The following is a 19,144-nucleotide window of genomic DNA, read 5'->3' on the forward strand; positions in this document are numbered from 1 at the left end:
CCCCAACCATCCTAAATTAAGTAGCACACTCACTACCCATTACCCCTTCTTTCTTTTATTTAATCGTTTTCATAGCATTTATTACTATCCAACTTTAGATTATCTAATCACTGCTTCTCTACTGAAAATATAAGATTCGTGAGGATAGGTGCTCTCTTTTGTTCTCTGCTGTACCCCTAGTACCCAGAACAATATCTGGCCTGTGATAGTCACTCTGAATATTTGTTAAATGAATGAAATCTTTACACAGCTGAGGTTATCTGGATCACGACACTGATCCAGGTCTTCTTATGTCCTTGAATAGAGTTTAGTGTTGATAAACTCCTTAGGCTTTGCCTTGTGGCAAGAGAAGTTTGCCTGCCATTCCCGTGGGCTTCCTGGGTGGCACAGTGGTAAAAAATCTGCCCGCCAATGCAGGAGACACAGGAGACATGGGTTTGATCCCTGGGCTGGGAAGATCCCCTTTAGAAGGAAATAGCAACCCACTCCAGTACTCTTGCCTGGAATGTCCCATGGACAGAGGAGCCTGGTGGGCTATAGTCCATGGGGTCACAAAAGGGTCAAACAGGACTTAGCGAATAAGCAACAACAATGCTAGACACTGGCTGACAGTGTCTAAGATACAGTCCCTGTCTTTAATAGCTGCCATTACAATGGTAGAAACAGACACTTGTACAGTTCATGTCATCATCAAAGGTATGCAAACAACGGGCTCCTTCCCAAAACAAATGAATCTTTAGCACTGACCAAGCAGATCTGCTTCCTTTTGCTTGAATGTACTTGAATACTCTTGGTTATACATTATCTTCCTTACTATCCATTTACCTTTGACTTTTCCATTCATCTCTGGCTATGTGACTCCCACACAACCAAAAAGCAAGATCAAATAATAGAAAGCAGGTAACATAGTGGTTAAGGGCTCAGGCCTGAGAGACAACATAGGTTCCAGTTCTAGCCCTGTCATTTACCAGCTGTGTGACCTTGGACATATTGCATCACTTTCTACAGCATCCATTTCCCCATCTGTCAAAGTGAGGAAATTTGACACCTTCTTCACGTAGAGGATATAATGAAATAACCTGTGTGAAGGCTTTCAACACCAGGCCTCACAAGCAGCCAGGATTTTCCCTTTCTGTCATTCTGTGATCATTCCTGGAACGCAAGAAGGTCATGAAGTTTCCTTCCTGTGACTTCTGACATTTGATGACAGCTCAGTAGCAGCGCTTGTTTTACATTTCATCACATTCCCTATACAGTGATTCTTTTGGTTGTTTTTTGTGGGGGGAGGCTGTGCTGCGTCTTTGTTGCTGCGTGGGCTTTCTAGTCAGCAGGGGTCTCGTTCCTCTTCACTGTGGTGCAGTGCTGTCATTGTGCTGGCTTCTCTTGTGGTCCCCGGGCTCTAGAGCACAGGCTCAGTAGTTGTGGTGCACAGGTTTAGTTGCTCCACAGCATATGGGATCCTCCTGGGCCGGGAATCGAACCTGTGTCTCCTGTATCAGCAGGCTGACTCTTTACCGCTGAGCCACTAGGCAAGCCCGAGTAATTCTTTGGTCTATCTTGGCTTCTAGTGCTACTATTTAGTAGTTATTTGTATCTCATGCAAGTTCTTTAACTCTCAGAATGTCTATCTTCTCATCTATAAAACAAGTATAATTACAGTAGTATCTATTTAATAGAGCTGTCATATCAATTAAATGATTGATAAGCATAAAGGCCTAGTAGAGTGCTTGGCACGGAAGTTAGCTGTTTTCAGTTTTAGCATTGTTAAGATTGCACGCGTCTTAAGGGGAGAAATTGTATTTTGTAGTACAGCGTAATAGTTAAGAGCACAGACTCTGGAGTCTTCAGTTCAAATCTGAACACCACATATATGTTGCTCAATCTGAGTAAACCTCTCTAGGCCTCAGTTTTCTTATCTGCAAAATGGGAATAATAAAAGACCCCTGGGAATTTCCTGGCTGTCCAGTGGTTAAGAATGACTTCCAATGCAAGGGGCACAGGTTGAATCCCAGTCAGGGAACTAGATCCCACATGCCACAACTAAGACCCAGTGCGGCCAAATAAATAAATAAAAATAAATGTTAAAAAAGAACCCAATTCTGCAGGTTGGTGTAGGAATTAAAGGAGATAGTACACTCCTTGGGCAATTGGCACAGTGCCTGGCATAAATATTGATTTCTTGAGCTATTATTGTGTGTAATGTGCTAAATGTTTTGTTCAGCATGTTCTAAATATTTTTTCTGTGAACCCCATAACCTCTGCTTAGTACTACTCATAAAGTAACTATTCAAATATTTACTAAATGAGTGAATGAGTGAATGCTGACTCATAGACCAAAAGAATCTTGCCTGCATAAATTGGTTTGTCCCAGGTTAACAGTCCTCATTCCTCTCCAATGAACAAGTGGATAAGCCATGAAGTTCAGCACCTGTAAAAGGCAAGAGAGCATGGAAAGGGGGCAGATATGAGGCCCTGGCTCCTTTACTTTGGAGAAATGACTCACCCTTTAGCGCTGGCATTCATTTGTCAGAACTGGTAAAATGAATTTTAAAATATTGCTGTAGGCAAAAGTGGTAAAATTTATAACATTTAAGATCATGAAAAACATAGAGAAAGGAACATCTCTTTGAGGAAAATAAAAATCAACGCAACTCTTCCTGAGGGCATTTAGCCTAAAAGGAAATAATCAAGGATGTGCACAAAGGTCATATAGTAAGTATCTTAGTGATGTGTATGACACTGAAAAATGGAAATAGTCTAGATGTCTCATAAAAGGAAGTGGAACAATGCTACTTCATCCACAGAGTGAGATACCGTGCAGCCATTCAAAAAATTGTGTGGAAATGAACTTAACAACATGGAAAAAGTATTCCCATTAGTTAACTTATAAACTTTGTGACCTTAGGCAAATGATTTCTCTGTCTCAGTCTCCTTGAGCTTTCCAGGTGGCTCAGAAATAAAGAACCTGCTTGCCAATGCAAGAGGAGCAAGAGCCACTGGCTTGATCTCTGGGTTGGGAAGATCCCCTGGAGAAGGAAATGGCAAACCGCTCCAATATTCTTGCCTGGAAAATTCCATGAACAGAGGAGCCTGGCAGGCTGGGGTCGCAAAGAGCTGGGCACGACTGAGGGACTGAGCACAGGTGGCATGATGGTTTAGATAAAACGTGTGCTGTAGGGAAGATGGTGTGAGGGCACATACTTCAAAATCTGACGGCTTTGGCTCGGTATTGGGAAATACGCTGTACTTTTTATTGTTTTTGCCTGTCTTATTTATACACTTACAATGAATGTAGGTTTCTTATGTAACTGAAAAGTTATAATAATTAAAAACAAAACAAAAGATCATTGCTTTAGTAGGGGGGTAACGGGTATCTGGCATTTTCCACTCTGTCTGGGCCCTTATTAGCTGGTGTGATTGTTATAAGAGGGTAAAGAAGTCAGTCTTCTCCACTCACTTTAAAAGGTGATCCCTCCTCTTTCAAAGCAGAGACGATCCCACCCCCAGAAGCCTTTAGGCAATGGCAGGCTCCCAGCAGTGTGGGGCCCAGCAGTATAGCACCAGCACCAAACTCAAGGTGGACAGGATATGAGTCATCACACCGGTGTTTTTGTCAGGTTGACTATAATTGCTCCTGTGTTTTTCTTTGGAGGTGTGAATGTGAAGTGATGAGATTAATTTTTTAAAAAACAAAAATATCAGAAGACAAACATCTAACTGAGTGATTCCCTTCAAAGTACTAATTTTGAGAAACTACACACTTATTTACATGTTTTTGTAAATTTTTTTCAAATACATATATTTTTTGATTTGGGGAGGGAGAGAGAGAAGTCCAACCAATTTTATTTTATTTGTTTATTTGGCCACACCCTGCCGCATATGAGGAGATCTTAGTTACGTGCTCCCTGCACTGACCGTGGACAGTCTTAACTGCTGGATCGCCAGGGAAGCCCCCCAGCTGACTTTAAAATTAGTTCCCAAGGAAATATTTTTCTAGTTCCTAATTCACTAAAATTGTGATACCAAGTGCTTGTTTTAGATGCAGTGAAATGGATATTCTAATATTTCCAGTGGCAATGTAAATGAGTGAAAACCTGTGTGCGTGCGTGCTCACAGCATCCAACTCTTTATGACCCTATGGACTGAATGTAGCCCACCAGGCTCCTCTGTCCATGGGATTCTTCAGGAAAGAACACTGGAGCACTGGAGCAGGTTGCCATGCCCGCTCCATGGATCTTCTCCACCCATGGATCAAACCCATGTCTCTTGCATTGCAGGCAGATTCTTTACAGCTGAGCCACCAAGGAAGACCCAGTGAAAACCTACTGGAAAACAATTTGGAAGTAAATATCAAGAGCCACTGGGAAACATATACACCACCATATGTAAAATAGACAGCCAGTGGGAATTTGCTGTATGACTCAGGGAGCTCAAATAGGTGCTCTGTGACAACTTAGAGTGGTGGCATGGGGTGGGAGGTGGGAGGGAGGGCCAAGAGGAAGGGGACATATATATACCTATGCTGATTCATGTTGATATATGGCAAAAACCAACTCAGTATTTAAAGCAATTATCCTTCAATTAAAAAAAAAAAAGAATCATTATATTCTCATACCCTTTGATCCAGCATCCCTCTTCCAGTAATCCAAGCTGAAGAGATAAGAAAAAATTGGGGGGAAATTACATATATTTCATAATAAAACATTTGAAACAACCTAAATGTTCAACAAAAGAGAAGTGGTTAAGTAATTCTGCCATATCTATTTGATGAAATATTATGCAGCCATTAAAAATATTACAAAGACTACAGCAACATAAAAATATGTTTATGACATAATTTAAATCAGGTTAGCATTTTAAAAATTGTATATACACTTTTACTTCTATTTTTTAAATTGTCTATTAAGGAAAGATAAGGAAAATGCACCAAAATGATAGCAGTTGTAAGTGGCACTCGTGGTGAAGAATCTGCCTGCCAACGCAGGAAACTTAAGAGATGTGGGTTCAATCCATGGGTCAGGAAGATTCCCTGGAGGACAGCATGGCAACCCACTCCAGTATTCTTGCCTGGAGAATCCCATGAACAGAGGAGCCTGGCAGACTACAGTCCATGGGGTCGTAAAGAGTTAGACACAACTGAATCGACTTAACATGCATGTGTTGTAAGCTATGGGTAATTTTCTTGCTTGTTTTAATTTAATTGGACTTCATGTGCTTTTATCTTTGAAAAACTAGTTTTTTTATTTTTTAATTAATTTATTTTTTAATTGAAGGATAAGAAAAACTAGTGTATTTTAAATGGATAAAATCCTTGGGAATTCCCTGGTTAGGATTCTGCACTTCCACTGCTGAGGGTTCGGGTTCAGTCTCTGGTGGAAAAACTAAGATTCATCAAGTCACATGACCAAAAATAAAATAAAAGGACAAAATCCATGTAAAAGCCATATTAGAAAATTAGTCTTACTTCATCTTCCCCTGTACCCTACTTATTCACCAACTTCTGATTATTTCAAACATTGAATTTATCTTTACAGAGGGTAAAGATTTGCTATTGATGAGGATATTCAAAAGAATGTGTCATAGAACCTGAAGCCATTTCTGAATTGGGTATCCCCAAAATGTTTTGGAGAATGGAAGTGTGCCTGGAATAAGTGCACTGTCCCCAAGGTGATGACAACTTGAAGTTAACAATTTTCATTTGTATACATAAGGTGTGCTGTTTTTAAAGAATCAGGCATAATATTGTTTTGGGCCCCAGTCTGACCTTAAGTTGGGTCCACTCCTGAAATTCAGTCCTTATTAGATGTACCTGATAAAGTTGGTGGCTGACAGGTAATAATCAGAGTTACTGTTTATTAAGCAATTACTATGTTCTGATCTCTGTACTAAAAACCTACAGGGGACTTCCTTGGTTGTCCAGTGGTTAAGAATCTGCCTTGCAAAAAAAAAAAAAAGAATCTGCCTTGCAATGCAAGGAACTCAGGTTCTGTCGCTGGCTAGGGAACTAAGATCCCACATACCACAAAGCAAATAAGCCAGCAATTAGAGAATCCATGCACAGCAGTGAAAGATCCCACATAAGACAACTAAGACCCAATGCAGCCAAATAAATAAATGTTTTTGAAAGGGGCTTCCCTGGTGGTCCAGCGGTTAGGACTCTGCCTTGCAATGCAGGGAACACCAGCTCCATCTCTGATCTGGGAAGATTCCACATGTCGCAGAGCAGCTAAGCCCGTGGGCCACAACTACCGAGCCTTCACTCTGTGACAAGAGAAATCACCACAATGGGAAGCCCGAACGCTGCAACGAGAGAGTAGCCCCTTCGAACCACAACTAGGGAAAGCCTGTGGGCAACAATGAAGTCTCAGAACAGCCCAAAATAGTTAAAAATAAATACAGAAATAAATTTTAAAAATATTTTTTAAAAAGTAAAAAATAAAAAACTGTCACATCTTAAACACTTCAACAATCTTCTGAGATAGACATTATTATCCTTGTTTTACTGATAAGGAAACTGAGGCTCAAGGAGAAATACAGCCAAGGTCACAGCTGTGAGAGGTAGAAATGGATTTTAGCCTAGGCTGCCTGACTGCAGACATGTCCTCTCAAGGCTCAGTTGCTATAAGGTACTTCTCTTACTGCTTGGACAGCAAGGAGATCAAACCTGTCGCTCTTAAAGGAAATCAACCCTGAATGTTCATTGGAAGGACTGATGCTGAAGCTGAAGCTCCAATACTTTGGCCACCTGATCCGAAGAACCGACTCACTGGAAAAGACCCTAATGCTGGGAAAGATTGGGGGCAGGAGAAGAAGAGGGCAACAGAGGATGAGATGGTTGGATGGCATCATTGATTCAATGGACATGAGTTTGAGCAAACTCCAGGAGAGAGTGAGACAGGGAAGCCTGGCTTGCTGCAGTCCAAGGGGTCTCAAAGAGTCAGACAGGACTTAGTGACTGAACAGCAACCACAGCTGGGGAGGGGAATCAGCTGTCTATATCGATGAGGAAAAAGAGAAAAGTTCGCATGGGGAAGACAGGCCTGATGTTTATATATGGTGTTAGTCTCTCAGACAGCCTTAAGGACCCATCTGCCTCAGAGGCTACTTGCTCTCTGTGTGACCTCGGGAAGTTGCTTAACCTCCTCAGTCTGTTTCTTTTTCTGTAATATGGGTGATAGTCCTTAGACCACAGGGTTGTTCTGAAGATTACATGAAATTATGTATGAGATTAAAGACCTAAATGTAAGGCCAGATATTGTAAAACTCTTAGAGGAAAACATAGGCAGAACATTCTTAGACATAAATGGCAACAAGATCTTTTTTGATCCACCTCAAAGAGTAATGAAAATAAGAACAAAAATAAATAATTGGGGCCTAATTAAACTTAAAAGCTTTTGCATAACAAAGGAAACCATAAGCAAAACAAAAAGGCAACTCTCAGAATGGGAGAAAACACTTGCAAACAAAGCAACCAATTAGGGATTAATTAATCTCCAAAATATACAAACATCTCATGCAACTCAAAATTTAAAAAAACAAACAACCCAATCAAAAAATGGGCAGTTGATCTAAATACATATTTTTCCAAGAAGACATACAGATGGCCAAGAAACACATGAAAAGATGCTCAACATCACTAATCACTGTTGTTCAGTCTCTCAGTCATTTCTGACTCTTTGCGAACCCAGTGGTTCGCAGCACACCAGGCCTCCCTGTCCTTCATCATCTGGAGCTGGCTCAAACTCATGTCCATTGAGTCGGTGATACCATCCAACCATCTCATCCTCTGTCACACCCTTCTCCTCCTGCCTTCAATATCTCCCAGCATCAGAGTCTTTTCCAATGAATTGGCTCTTCATATCAGGTGGCCAAAGTATTGGAGTTTCAACTTCAGCATCAGTCCTGCCAATGAATATTCAGGGTTGATTTCCTTTAGGATTGACAGGTTTGATCTCCTTGCAGTCCAAGGGACTCTCAAGTCTTCTCCAACACCACTGTTCAAAAGCATCAATTCTTCGGCACTCAGCTTTCTTTATGGTCCAACTCTCACATCCATATATGACTACTGGAAAAACCATAGCTTTGACTAGATGGACCTTTGTTGGCAAAGTAACGTCTCTGCTTTTTAATACATTGTCTAGGTTTGTCATAGCTTCACTAATTTTTAGAGAAATGCAAATAAGAACTACAGTGAGGTATCACCTCACACTGCTGTAAATGGCCATTATAAAAAAATCTACAAACAATAAATGCTGGAGAGGGTGTGGAGAAAAGAGAACTCTCTTATACTTCTGCTGGGAATGTAAATTAGTACAGCCACTATGCAGAACTGTATGGAGGTTCCTTAAAAAAACTAAAAACAGAGCTATGATATGATCCAGCAAAGGCTTCCCTGGTGGCTCAGACAGTAAAGAATCTGCGGCAATGCAGGAGAACCAGGTTCTATCCCTGGGCGAGGAAGATCTCCTGAAGAAGGAAATGACTACCCACTCCAGTATGCTTGCCTGGAGAATTCCATGGACAGAGGAGCCTGGTGGCTTACAGTCCAGGGAGTTGCAAAGAGTTGGACATGACTGAGCGACTAACACACACACACACACACACACACACAATGATCCAGCAATCCCACTCCTGGACATACATCCAGAGAAAACCATACTTGGAAAAGATACTTGCACCCCAGTGTTCACAGCAGCACTATTTACAATAGCCAAGACATGGAAGCAACCTAGATGTCCATTGACAGATGAATGGACAAAGAAGACATGGATAAAGTACACAATGGAATATTACTTAGCCATAGAAAAGAACAAAATAATGCCATTCGCAGCAACATGGATGGACTTAGAAATTCTCAGAGTGAGTGAAGTAAGTCAGAGAAAGACAAATATCATGTAATACCACTTACACATGAAATCTAAAAGAGGGTACACATGAACTCAAATACAAAACAGAAATAGTTACAGATGTAAAAAACTTACAGATACCAGAGGGTAAGGGAGGGGGAAGGATAAGCTGGGAAATTGGGAATGACATATACATACTACTATATATAAAACAGATAACAAATAAGGACCTACTGTAGAGCACAGGGAACTCTATTCGATACTCTGTAATGACCTATATATATGGGGAAAGAATCTAAAAAAAGTGTTGATATAAATATATATATATATATATATGATTCACTTTGTTGTACAGCAGAAACTAACACAGCATTGTAAATCAGCTATATTTCAATTAATATTTAAAATCAAATAAAAACACTTTATGCTTAAAAAAAGATAACGTATGAGAAGGGCTCTGTACAGTGCCTGGCACATAGTGTGCACTCAATAAATGGAAGCTCTCATTATACTTTTCTACTAACACAATAGTTGTAATAAGTAACTTGTTACAGTTGCTGTGATAGAGGCTGTTGTGTGTTCTACCTCTTTGAACTCATTTCACAGTATTAAATGAACTGTTAAAGAGACAATAACATAGCATATTCAAAGTGGCATAAAGTAAGCATTAGTTTTATTTCACGCCTTTTTTATGTTAGGACAAAGGGTAAATAAGCAGATGGAAATGCAAGCATCCATATGTTTGAACACAACAGTGTAAACATCATATGTTTGAACACAACAATGATCTTCCTGATCCATGTGTCACAGAGGCAATTCAGGGCACTTCCTGTTAATAGATTTCACTTCTGGCAGTATCTGAACATCTGGAATGAGGCTGCATACCTCCCTGCCCACAGCCACAAATAATCACAGAGACAGGATGTTCATGTCCCACGACTGATGGCTGCCTACTGCAAGGGATGTTCTTCCGCAAGTTCGCAAAGCATAGCACAGTTCGTACCCACATCCTTAACTATTGTTGTTGTTCAGTCATCTCTGACTCTGCAATGTCATGGACTGAAGCACGCCAGGCTTCCCTGTCCTTCACCATCTCCTGGAGTTTGATCAAACTCATGCCCATTGAGTTGATGATGTCATCCAACCATCTCATCCTCTGTTGGCCCCTTCTCCTCCTGCTTTCAGTCTTTCCCAGCATCAGGGTCTATTCCAATGAGTCAGCCCTTCACACCAGGTGGCCAAAGTATTGGAGCTTCAGCTTCAGCATCAGTCCTTCCAATGAATATTCACGGTTGATTTCCTTTAGGATTGACTGGTCCAAGAGACTCTCAAGAGTCTTCTCAGGCACCACAGTTTGAAAGCATCAATTCTTTGGTGCTCAGCCTTCTTTACGGTCCATCTCTCACATCCGTACATGACTACTGGAAAAACCATAGCTTTGAATAGATGGACCTATTTGTTGGCAAAGTGATGTCTTTGCTTTTTAATACGCTGTCTAGATTTGTTAGAGCTTTTCTTCCAAGGAGCAAGCATCTTTTAATTTTGTAGCTGAAGTCACTGTTCACAGTGATTTTTGGAGCCCAAGAAAATAAAATCTGTCACTGTTTCCATTGTTTCCCTATTTGCCATGAAGTGATGGAACTGAATGCCATGATCTTCATTTTTTGAATGTTGAGTTTTAAGCCATCTTTGTATTCACCTCTTTTCCTCTTCAGCTCAGACAGCAAAGAATCTGCCTGCAATGCAGGAGACACAGGTTTGATCCATGGGTCAGGAAGATCTGCTGGAGAAGGAAATGGCAATCCACTCTGGAATTCTTGCCTGGAGAATTCCATGGACAGAGGAGCTTGGTGGGCTACAATCCATGGGGACTCAAAAGAGTCGGACATGACTGAGCAGCTAACACTCACTCTTCATCAAGAGGCTCTTTAGTCCCTCTTCACTTTCTGCCATTAAAGAGTTATCATCTGCATATCTGAGGTTGTTGACATTTCTCCTGGCAATCTTGATTCCAGATTGTGAGTCATCTAGCTCGCCATTAATGAGGTTCTCTTATTTGCTTGATACTGATTTTTATGAAACAGCTTTTTTTTCTTTCCCATATAAATGTAAAACAAGAATTAAAGGAGGTGGGACTTCCTAGTGGTCCATTGGCTGAGACTCCAAGCTCCCAAAGCAAGAGGCCTGGGTTTGATCCCTGGTTAGGGAACTAGACCCCTCATGTGACAAAGAAGATTGAAGATCTTGAGAGCCACAACTGTGACCAGGCAGAGCCTAATTAATTAATTAATTTTTCAAAAAACTCAAAGAGGTATATCTTGATACCAAAAATTCTAAGCTTTAGCTACTAATTAAAGATATTTCTAGAGGCCAGTTTAAGTAGAATTAAGTGACAAAAAGGACAGTATAAATATTTGAGGTAGGTTCTCCATTTAGGGATTACTGCTGCTGCTGCTGCTGCTGCTAAGTTTCTTCAGTCGTGTCAGACTCTTTGCTACCCCATAGACTGCAGCCCACCAGGCTCCTCCGTCCCTGGGATTCTCCAGACAAGAATACTGGAGTAGGTTGCCATTGCCTTCTCCATTTAGGGATTAACTAGTATTTAAATGATTAGACATCTTGTTTTATTTTTTTCCCCTGGTTCTTTACTCCCCTGGAGGGTTTTTAGAGCACTGATATTTATTTCTCCTGTCTGGATGTGTGCCTGGCTAAATGCAGATGATACATTCCCCTGGGTTTTCACAAACTGACTCTTCTTGCAAAGATGGTGTGGTGCAATGCTCTAGAGTCCAAGTTTTGGAGTCAGGTAGACCTGGGTTTGAATTATAGTTCTTCTATTTACTAGCTCTTTGCAACCCCATGGACTGTAGTCTTCCAGGCTCCTCTGTCCACGGAATTTTCCAAGCAAGATTACTGGCATGGGTTGTCATTTCCTTCTCCAGGGGATCTTCCTGACCCAGGGATTGAACTCTTATCTCTTGTGTCTCTTGCATTAGCAGGCAGAGTCTTTTATCAGTGTGCCATCTGGGAAGCCCTGCAATCTCAAGCAAAAACCTCTGAAGCTCAGTTTCCTCATCTATAAAATGGGCCATATTAGTACCATTGACACTATGATATTAGCTTTATAGAATGAACATGGGTTAAAGGAGATAATACATGCAAACTCCTCAACCTAATCTCACAGAATGGGCTTTTAGTTTTTAGCTACGATTTCATGATCAGTTTTATTTTCATTAAGGTCTCAAAACTTGGTAGCTATTATGATATTATCTATGGTTTCTAACTGCCAGGGTTATTTATGGCTTTGTTGTTTAACTTTTTAAATCTGTTAGTGATTAACATGGGATCATAAAAGAGTCAGACATGACTTAGCGACTAAACAATAAACATGATCTTTAGCCTAGTACCTGGGCACTTTTCTCATCATCTCTGTAACTCTGACAATGCCTGGCACCCTTCCTAGCACATAGTAGGCACTCAGTAAATGGCTGTTGAATCATATTCAGCTGAACTGAACATCCATTCAGATGTTAGCCCAGGAGCTGTGTCACTGAATAGCTGTCATTCCCAAACAGACAGCCAACCCTGACACAGACATGCTTGCATAGTTTGTAAGCCATGATTTCAACTTCTTGGATTGTAGGCACCTCAGTTAATATTCCACTTCACTCACACGACCCTTAGAAGGAACAGACCGACTAAGAGAAATATCCAGTTTAGCAGCGAAGAGAATGAGCCTTGGTCCAGGCAGATCCAGGCTTATACCCTGGCCCCAGCACTGTCTAGCGGGTCAGTTACTTCCTCTCTCTTAGAACCTCAGTCTCTTCATCTGTGAGAAGGGGATAACCACAGCCCGTGTCTCATCAGGTTATGGTGAGAACAGTGACTTCAGTGTGCTGTTCTCTGTTCCTGGAACAATCTTCCTCTGAGTTTCACTCCTGCCTTTTCAGCTCAACTGTCACTTCTTCCAAAAACCCTTCCCAGCTGCCCATGGTAGGATAGGCTCACTGTTAGACTCTCCCTACAATGCCTGCCAATTACCCTTTGTCATTACCTCAACTACTCAGCTCCTTTCCAGATGGTGAACTCCCACAGGATAGGGATGTGTCTGTCTCCTTCATTCCTGTGTCTCCAGTACCCCACAGTCCCCTGGTACATACTATTTTGGGTGGACTGTAGCTGTTAACTAAATGAAATAATGAGAATGGTAATGCACATAAGCACAGAGCCGACCATTTAGCCAGCTCTTGATACAGGACCTACATTATTATCAACAGCACAGTATTGGTACTGAGATTATTCACCTTGAGAAAATTAATACAGTGAGATAAGCAGCAAGTTAATGGTAGGTGTTGTGAATCTAGTTCTGTATCTCGTTTGTTATATGTCCTTGTCCAAATCTTTATTTTTCTCATTTTTTTCACTTTGAAAATGAATATGAGAAATTCACTCTGGTCTCCAGCTTAGCTTGGTCCTTATAAAGTCTGCCCTTTGCAAGATGACACCTGATAGGCTATCCTGTGTCTGCCCAGAGTTTCTAGATGGGGCTCCTCGTACTGCTCTGCTTTCTCATCTGCTCAGTCTTGACCCTTGACCCTAATCCATTCTGACCCCTATCAGTTTGTTACACCAGTTGGCTACCACCCAGCTTCCAGCCTTGAACTACATTCAACCCCACGATAAAGTCCAAAATCCATAAAGTGTCAACTGGAGTCTCATCTTCCCACCTTCCCCTCCTCTGTGCTCCAGCCAGGCTTCCCTGAAGTGTCCTGGAGGCACTAATGTCCCTGAATCAGGGTCTTTAGACCTGCCAGTCCCTTTGCTGGGAACATCGTCCCCACTATCTTTATCAAGTTAACTCCTACTCAACTTTCATGTCTCAGCTTTAACATCACTTCTTCAGGGATTACCTGGTTCCTTTGCAAGAAATTAGGTTTCTCTGCTATATGCTATATGGAGATGGTGAAGGACAGGGAAGACTGTTGCGCTGCAGTCCATGGGGTGGCAAAGAGTCGGACATGATTGAGCAACTGAACAACAACTGCTATATGCCATCTTCCTTATAGATCTGGTGTGACACCTAGTCAGAGCTTCACATTAAAAAATAGAAGAATCTGGACTTATATGTGAAATTTCTGTTTCTAATGCTGGCAAGTAACTTAAAAATTGTAAAACACTGAGGGCTAGCCCCAAATATATACAGAATAGTGACCACCTGTGACCTGCCTGTTTGCAACAAGAGCTGTTCAACCTTGAGCTGAACTTGTTAACTCTTCCTGTGTTAATTATCACTCTGTTTATTAAGTGTTCACTGCATGCCAGGCACTGTGGTTCGTGCTTTGCATAGATGATGTCATGTAACATTCGAAACCACTTGTGAGGTCAATAGAGTTCAAAGAGGTTAAGATAGTTTTGCTCAAAATCATAAGCGGTGGAGCCAAGTGTTAAAAGTCTTTTCACTGCACTACTTGTGTAAAGGACAATTTGTTGGTTTAGAATGGGAGAGGCTTCTGAAGGCTTGCCTGCATGTGTGTTAAGTTGCTTTAATCATGTCTGACTCTTTGTGACCCCCCTGGACTGTAGCCCTCCAGGCTCCTCTGTCAATGGGATTCTCCAGGCAAGAATACTGGAGTGGGGTTACCAGGCCCTTCTCCATGGGATCTTCCTGACCAAGGGATAGAACCCGAGTTTCTTGTGTCTCGTGCGTTGGCAGGCATGTTCTTTACCACTGATGCCACGTAGGCAGCCTGAAGATTTGCCTAACAGCTATCAATATTGGCCGCATGCTCACTATGTGCCAGGCATCGTGCTTTGCTGCTGTTCAGTGGCTCAGGTGTGTCCAACTCTTTGCGACCCCATGGACTGCAGCACACCAGGCTTCCCTGTACTTTACCATCTCCTGGGGCTTGCTCAAACTCATGTCCATTGAGTCAGTGATGCCATCCAACCATCTCATCCTCTGCCACCCCCTTCTCCTCCCGCCTTCAATCTTTCCCAGCATCAGGGTCTTTTCTAATGAGTCAGCTGTTTGCATCAGGTGGCCAAAGTATTGGAGCTTCAGTTTCAGCGTCAGTCCTTCCAATGAATATTCAGGATTGATTTCCTTTAGATTGACAGGTTTGATTTCCTTGCCGTCCAAAGGACTCTCAAGAGTCTTCTCCAACACCACAGTTCAAAAGCATCAGTTCTTCGATGCTCAGCCTTCTTTATGGTTCAACTCTCACATCCATACATGACTACTGGAAAAACCATAGTTTTGACTAGACAGACCTTTGTTGGCAAAGAAATGTCTCTGCTTTTTAATACTCTGTTTAGGTTGGTCATAGCTTTTCTTCCAAGGAGCAAGTGTCTTTTAATTTCATGGCTTCAGTCACCATCTACAGTGATTTTGGAGCCCAAGAAAAGAAAGTCTCTCACTGTTTCCATTGTTTCCCCATCTATTTGCCATGAAGTGATGGGAATGGATGCCATGATCTTCATTTTTTGACTGTTGAGTTTTAAGCCAGCTTTTCACTCTCCTCTTTCACTTTCATCAAGAGGCTCTTTAGTTCCTCTTCGCTTTCTGCCATAAGGGTGGTGTCATCTGCATATCTGAAGTTACTGATACTTCTCCTGGCAATTTGGCTCAAGCTTGTGCTTTATCCAGCCCGGCATTTCACATGATGTACTCTGCATCTAAGTTAAATAAGCAAGGTGACAATATACAGCCTTGACGTACTCCTTTCCCAATTTTTTTTTTTTTTCCGGGTCCCACTAAGTTGTATTTGGGCAGCCCCGGGGACAGAAGGCCTGCACCTAAAAGAAGGTGTTGGGCCTCTTGGTGGTGAAGCGTGGCTTGTGCTGGAGATGGAGGACGCACTGGGGCGGTGGGAACTTGATCTTGGAGTCGTGGAACTGCTTGACCGCTGGTCGGAGGCACTTGCTGGCTGCGATCTCCTCCCCCTTCATGATATGGATTGAGTGGGCCGGGCTCGGTGCCGGTGCCGGTAACACTGGGGGACGGCGCCAGCGGTGGTCAGGTCCCGGTACTGCCGGTACATGTCGTGGGTGCCGCTGCGGGAGTCATAGCGTAGCCAGATGCCGAAGTTCTTCACTCGCAGGGGAGATTTCTCGAACACCTGTCCACAGTAGACGACTTCCCCCGAGGATTTCTTCATCTTCAACTGAGACACAAAGTACCAGAAGCGGGAGTTGGCAACAACATGATTCAGCGCAAAAATTCTCATGCGATAGAGGGGCGGCATGCGGCATTTGCGGATCAGCAGGCAGCGCCCCACCACCTTATACTCTCGAAGCGTCCCTGAGGCCTTCATGGCGCTCTACCCACGACTGCTGCCACCCTCGAAAAGGCTCCTTTCTCAATTTTGAACTAATCTGTTGTTCCATGTCTGTTTCTAACTGTTGCTTCCTGACCTGCATACAGGTTTCTCAAGAGGCAGGTCAGGTGGTCTGGTATTCCCATCTCTTTCAGAATTTTCCACAGTTTGTTGTGATCCACACAGTCAAAGGCTTTGGTGTAGTCAATAAAGCGGAAGTAGATGTTTTTCTGGAATTCTCTTGCTTTTTTGATGATCCAACAGATGTTAGCAATTTGATCTCTGGTTCCTCTGCCTTTTCTAAATCCAGCTTGAACATCTGGAAGTTCTTGGTTCACATAATGTTGAAGCCTTGCTTGGAGAGTTTTGAGCATTACTAAGCTAGCACGTGAAATGAGGGCAACTGTGTGACAGTTTGAACATTCTTTGGGATTGGAATGAAAACTGACATTTTCCAGTCCTGTGGCCACTGCTTTTTTCAAATTTGCTGGCATATTGAGTGCAGTACTTTCACAGCATCATCTCTTAGGATTTGAAATAGCTCAGCTGGAATTCCATCACCTCCACTAGCTTTGTTGGCAGTTATGCTTGCTAAGGCCCATTTGACTTCACACTCCAAGAAGTCAGATGTCTGGCTCTAGGTGACAATAACAATAACACCATCATTGTTATTTGGGTCATGAAGATCTTTTTCGTATAGTTCTTCTGTGTATTTTTGCCACCTCCTCTTAATATCTTCTGCTTCTGTTAGGTCCATACCATTTCTGTCCTTTATTGTGCCCACCTTTGCATGAAATATTCCCTTGGTATCTCTAATTTTCTTGAAGAGATCTCTAGTCTTTCCCATTCAATTGTTTTCCTCTATTTCTTTGCATTGGTCACTAAGGAAGGCTGTCTTATCTCTCCTTGCTATTCTTTAGAATCCTGCACTCAGATGGGTATATCTTTCCTTTTTTCCTTTGCCTTTAGCTTGTCTTCTTTTCTCAGCTTTTTTTAAGGCCTCCTCAGACAACTCTTTTGCCTTTTGCATCTCTTTTTCTTGGGGATGGTTTTGATCACCACCTCCGGAACCATGTTACAAACCTCCGAAGTTCCTCAGGTACTGTGTCTATCGGATCAAATCCCTTGAATCTATTTCTCACTTCACTGTATAATCATAAGGGCTTTGATTTAGATCATACCTGAATGGTCTAGTTGTCTTCCCTGCTTTCTTCAATATAAGTCTGAATTTGGCAATAAGGAGTTTATGATCTGAGCCACAGTCAGCTCCTGGTCTTGTTTATGCTGACTGTATAGAGCTTCTCCATCTTTGGCTGCAAAGAATATAATCAATCTGATTTTGGTATTGACTCTCTGGGGATGTCCATGTGTAGAGTAGTCTCTTGTGTTGTTGGAAGAGGGTGTTTTCTATGACCAGTGCATTCTCCTGGCAAAACTCTTGTTAGTCTTTGCCCTGCTTCATTTTGTACTTGCCTGTTACTCCAGGTAGCTTGCCTGTTACTTGGCAAACTTGCCTGTTTGCCAAGTCAAACTTGCCTGTTACTCCAGGTAGCTCTTCACTTCCTCCTTTTGCATTCCACTCCCCTGTGATGAAAATGACATCTTTATTTTTTTGGTGTTAGTTCTAAAAGATCTTGTAGGTCTTCATAGAATCTTTCAACTTCAACTTCTTCAACCTTAGTGACTGGGGCATAGACTTTGGTTACTGAGATATTGAATGGTTTGCCTTGGAAACGAACTGAGATCATTCTGTCATCTTTGAGATTGCACCCAAGTACTGCATTTCGGATGCTTTTGTTGACTATGAGGGCTACTCCATTTCTTCTAATGGATTCTTGCCCACAGTAGTAGATATAATGTACAGTAGGGAGATCAAATCAGTCAGTCCTAAAGGAAATCAACCCTGAATATTCATTGGAAGGACTGATGCTGAAGCTGAAGCTCCTATAAATTTGGCCACCTGATGCGAAAAGCTGACTCATTGGAAAAGATCCTGATACTTTGGCAGATTGAGGGAAGCAGGAGAATGGGACAACAGAGGATGAGACAACTGGATGGCATCACCAACTCAATGGACATGAGTTTGAGAAAACTCTGGGAGACAGTGAAAAAGGACAGGGAAGCCTGGCATGCTGGAGTCCAGTGGGTCGCAAAGAGTTGGACATGACTTAGTGACTTAACAACAATAATTATCAGCTTATGTTTGTGTCAGAGCAGTGGTCTGACCAGCAAAGAGTAAAATTTATTTTAAGTCCTGTTTCTCTAATCCAGAGTCCCACAGAGGTCTTAATTGAAGTGGGATCCTTTTAGTTCAATGCATCTGCTGTTGAGAGATGTGGCCAGCAGGGGGCAGCAACATTCACAGCCTCAATTCTGCAAAGTCCAAAGCAAGGGTGAGGAAGTTTAATAGTTTTTATTTATTTGCATATTGTTCTCTGATTGGCCCAGTAAATTCTTTGCCAATTAATTGGACCTGGTTCTCAGCCCATAAAGGACTACCAAGGCTTTGGTAGCCTTTCACAGTTTGTGAAAGAAAAGATCTCAGGATCTGAAACTAAGGTGAAGTCATTCCGCCCAGTGGGGAGTTTAAACTGTGTTAGGTGGAACTGGTTTTCAGTGGTCCCCAACACTTTCTGAGATCTTCAGTTCAGTTCAGTTCAGTTCAGTCGCTCAGTCGTGTCCAACTCTTTGCGACCCCATGGACTGCAGCTGGGCTTCCCCATCCATCACCAACTCCTGGAGCTTACTCAAATTCACATCCATTGAGTCGGTGATGCCATCCAACCATCTCATCCTCTGTCATCCCCTTCTGAGATCTTAGCTTTTTCTTTTGCAAAAATCTTATTTTGTTGTTATTTTTAAGGCATAGTAATGTGTACATTTAAGGAAAAATTCAATAGCACAAAAGAGCACACATTATAGATTGAATCAGTTTCTCTATCACATTCAAATCACACTATTTTCCCACCTCAGAGAATCCTT

At 42.1% G+C, this 19,144-nt stretch overlaps 1 pseudogene; it reads right to left on the bottom strand.

Annotated features, from left to right (window-relative positions):
- Positions 1–15,605: 15,605 nt before the first annotated feature.
- LOC147377516 (large ribosomal subunit protein eL20 pseudogene) lies at positions 15,606–16,207 on the bottom strand (annotated as a pseudogene).
- Positions 16,208–19,144: the final 2,937 nt, after the last annotated feature.

This window comes from Bos grunniens, chromosome 2 (genome assembly GCF_055505025.1).
Source record: "Bos grunniens cultivar Pamir isolate PY7600 chromosome 2, Bosgru_T2T1.0, whole genome shotgun sequence".
Taxonomy (NCBI): domain Eukaryota; kingdom Metazoa; phylum Chordata; class Mammalia; order Artiodactyla; family Bovidae; genus Bos; species Bos grunniens.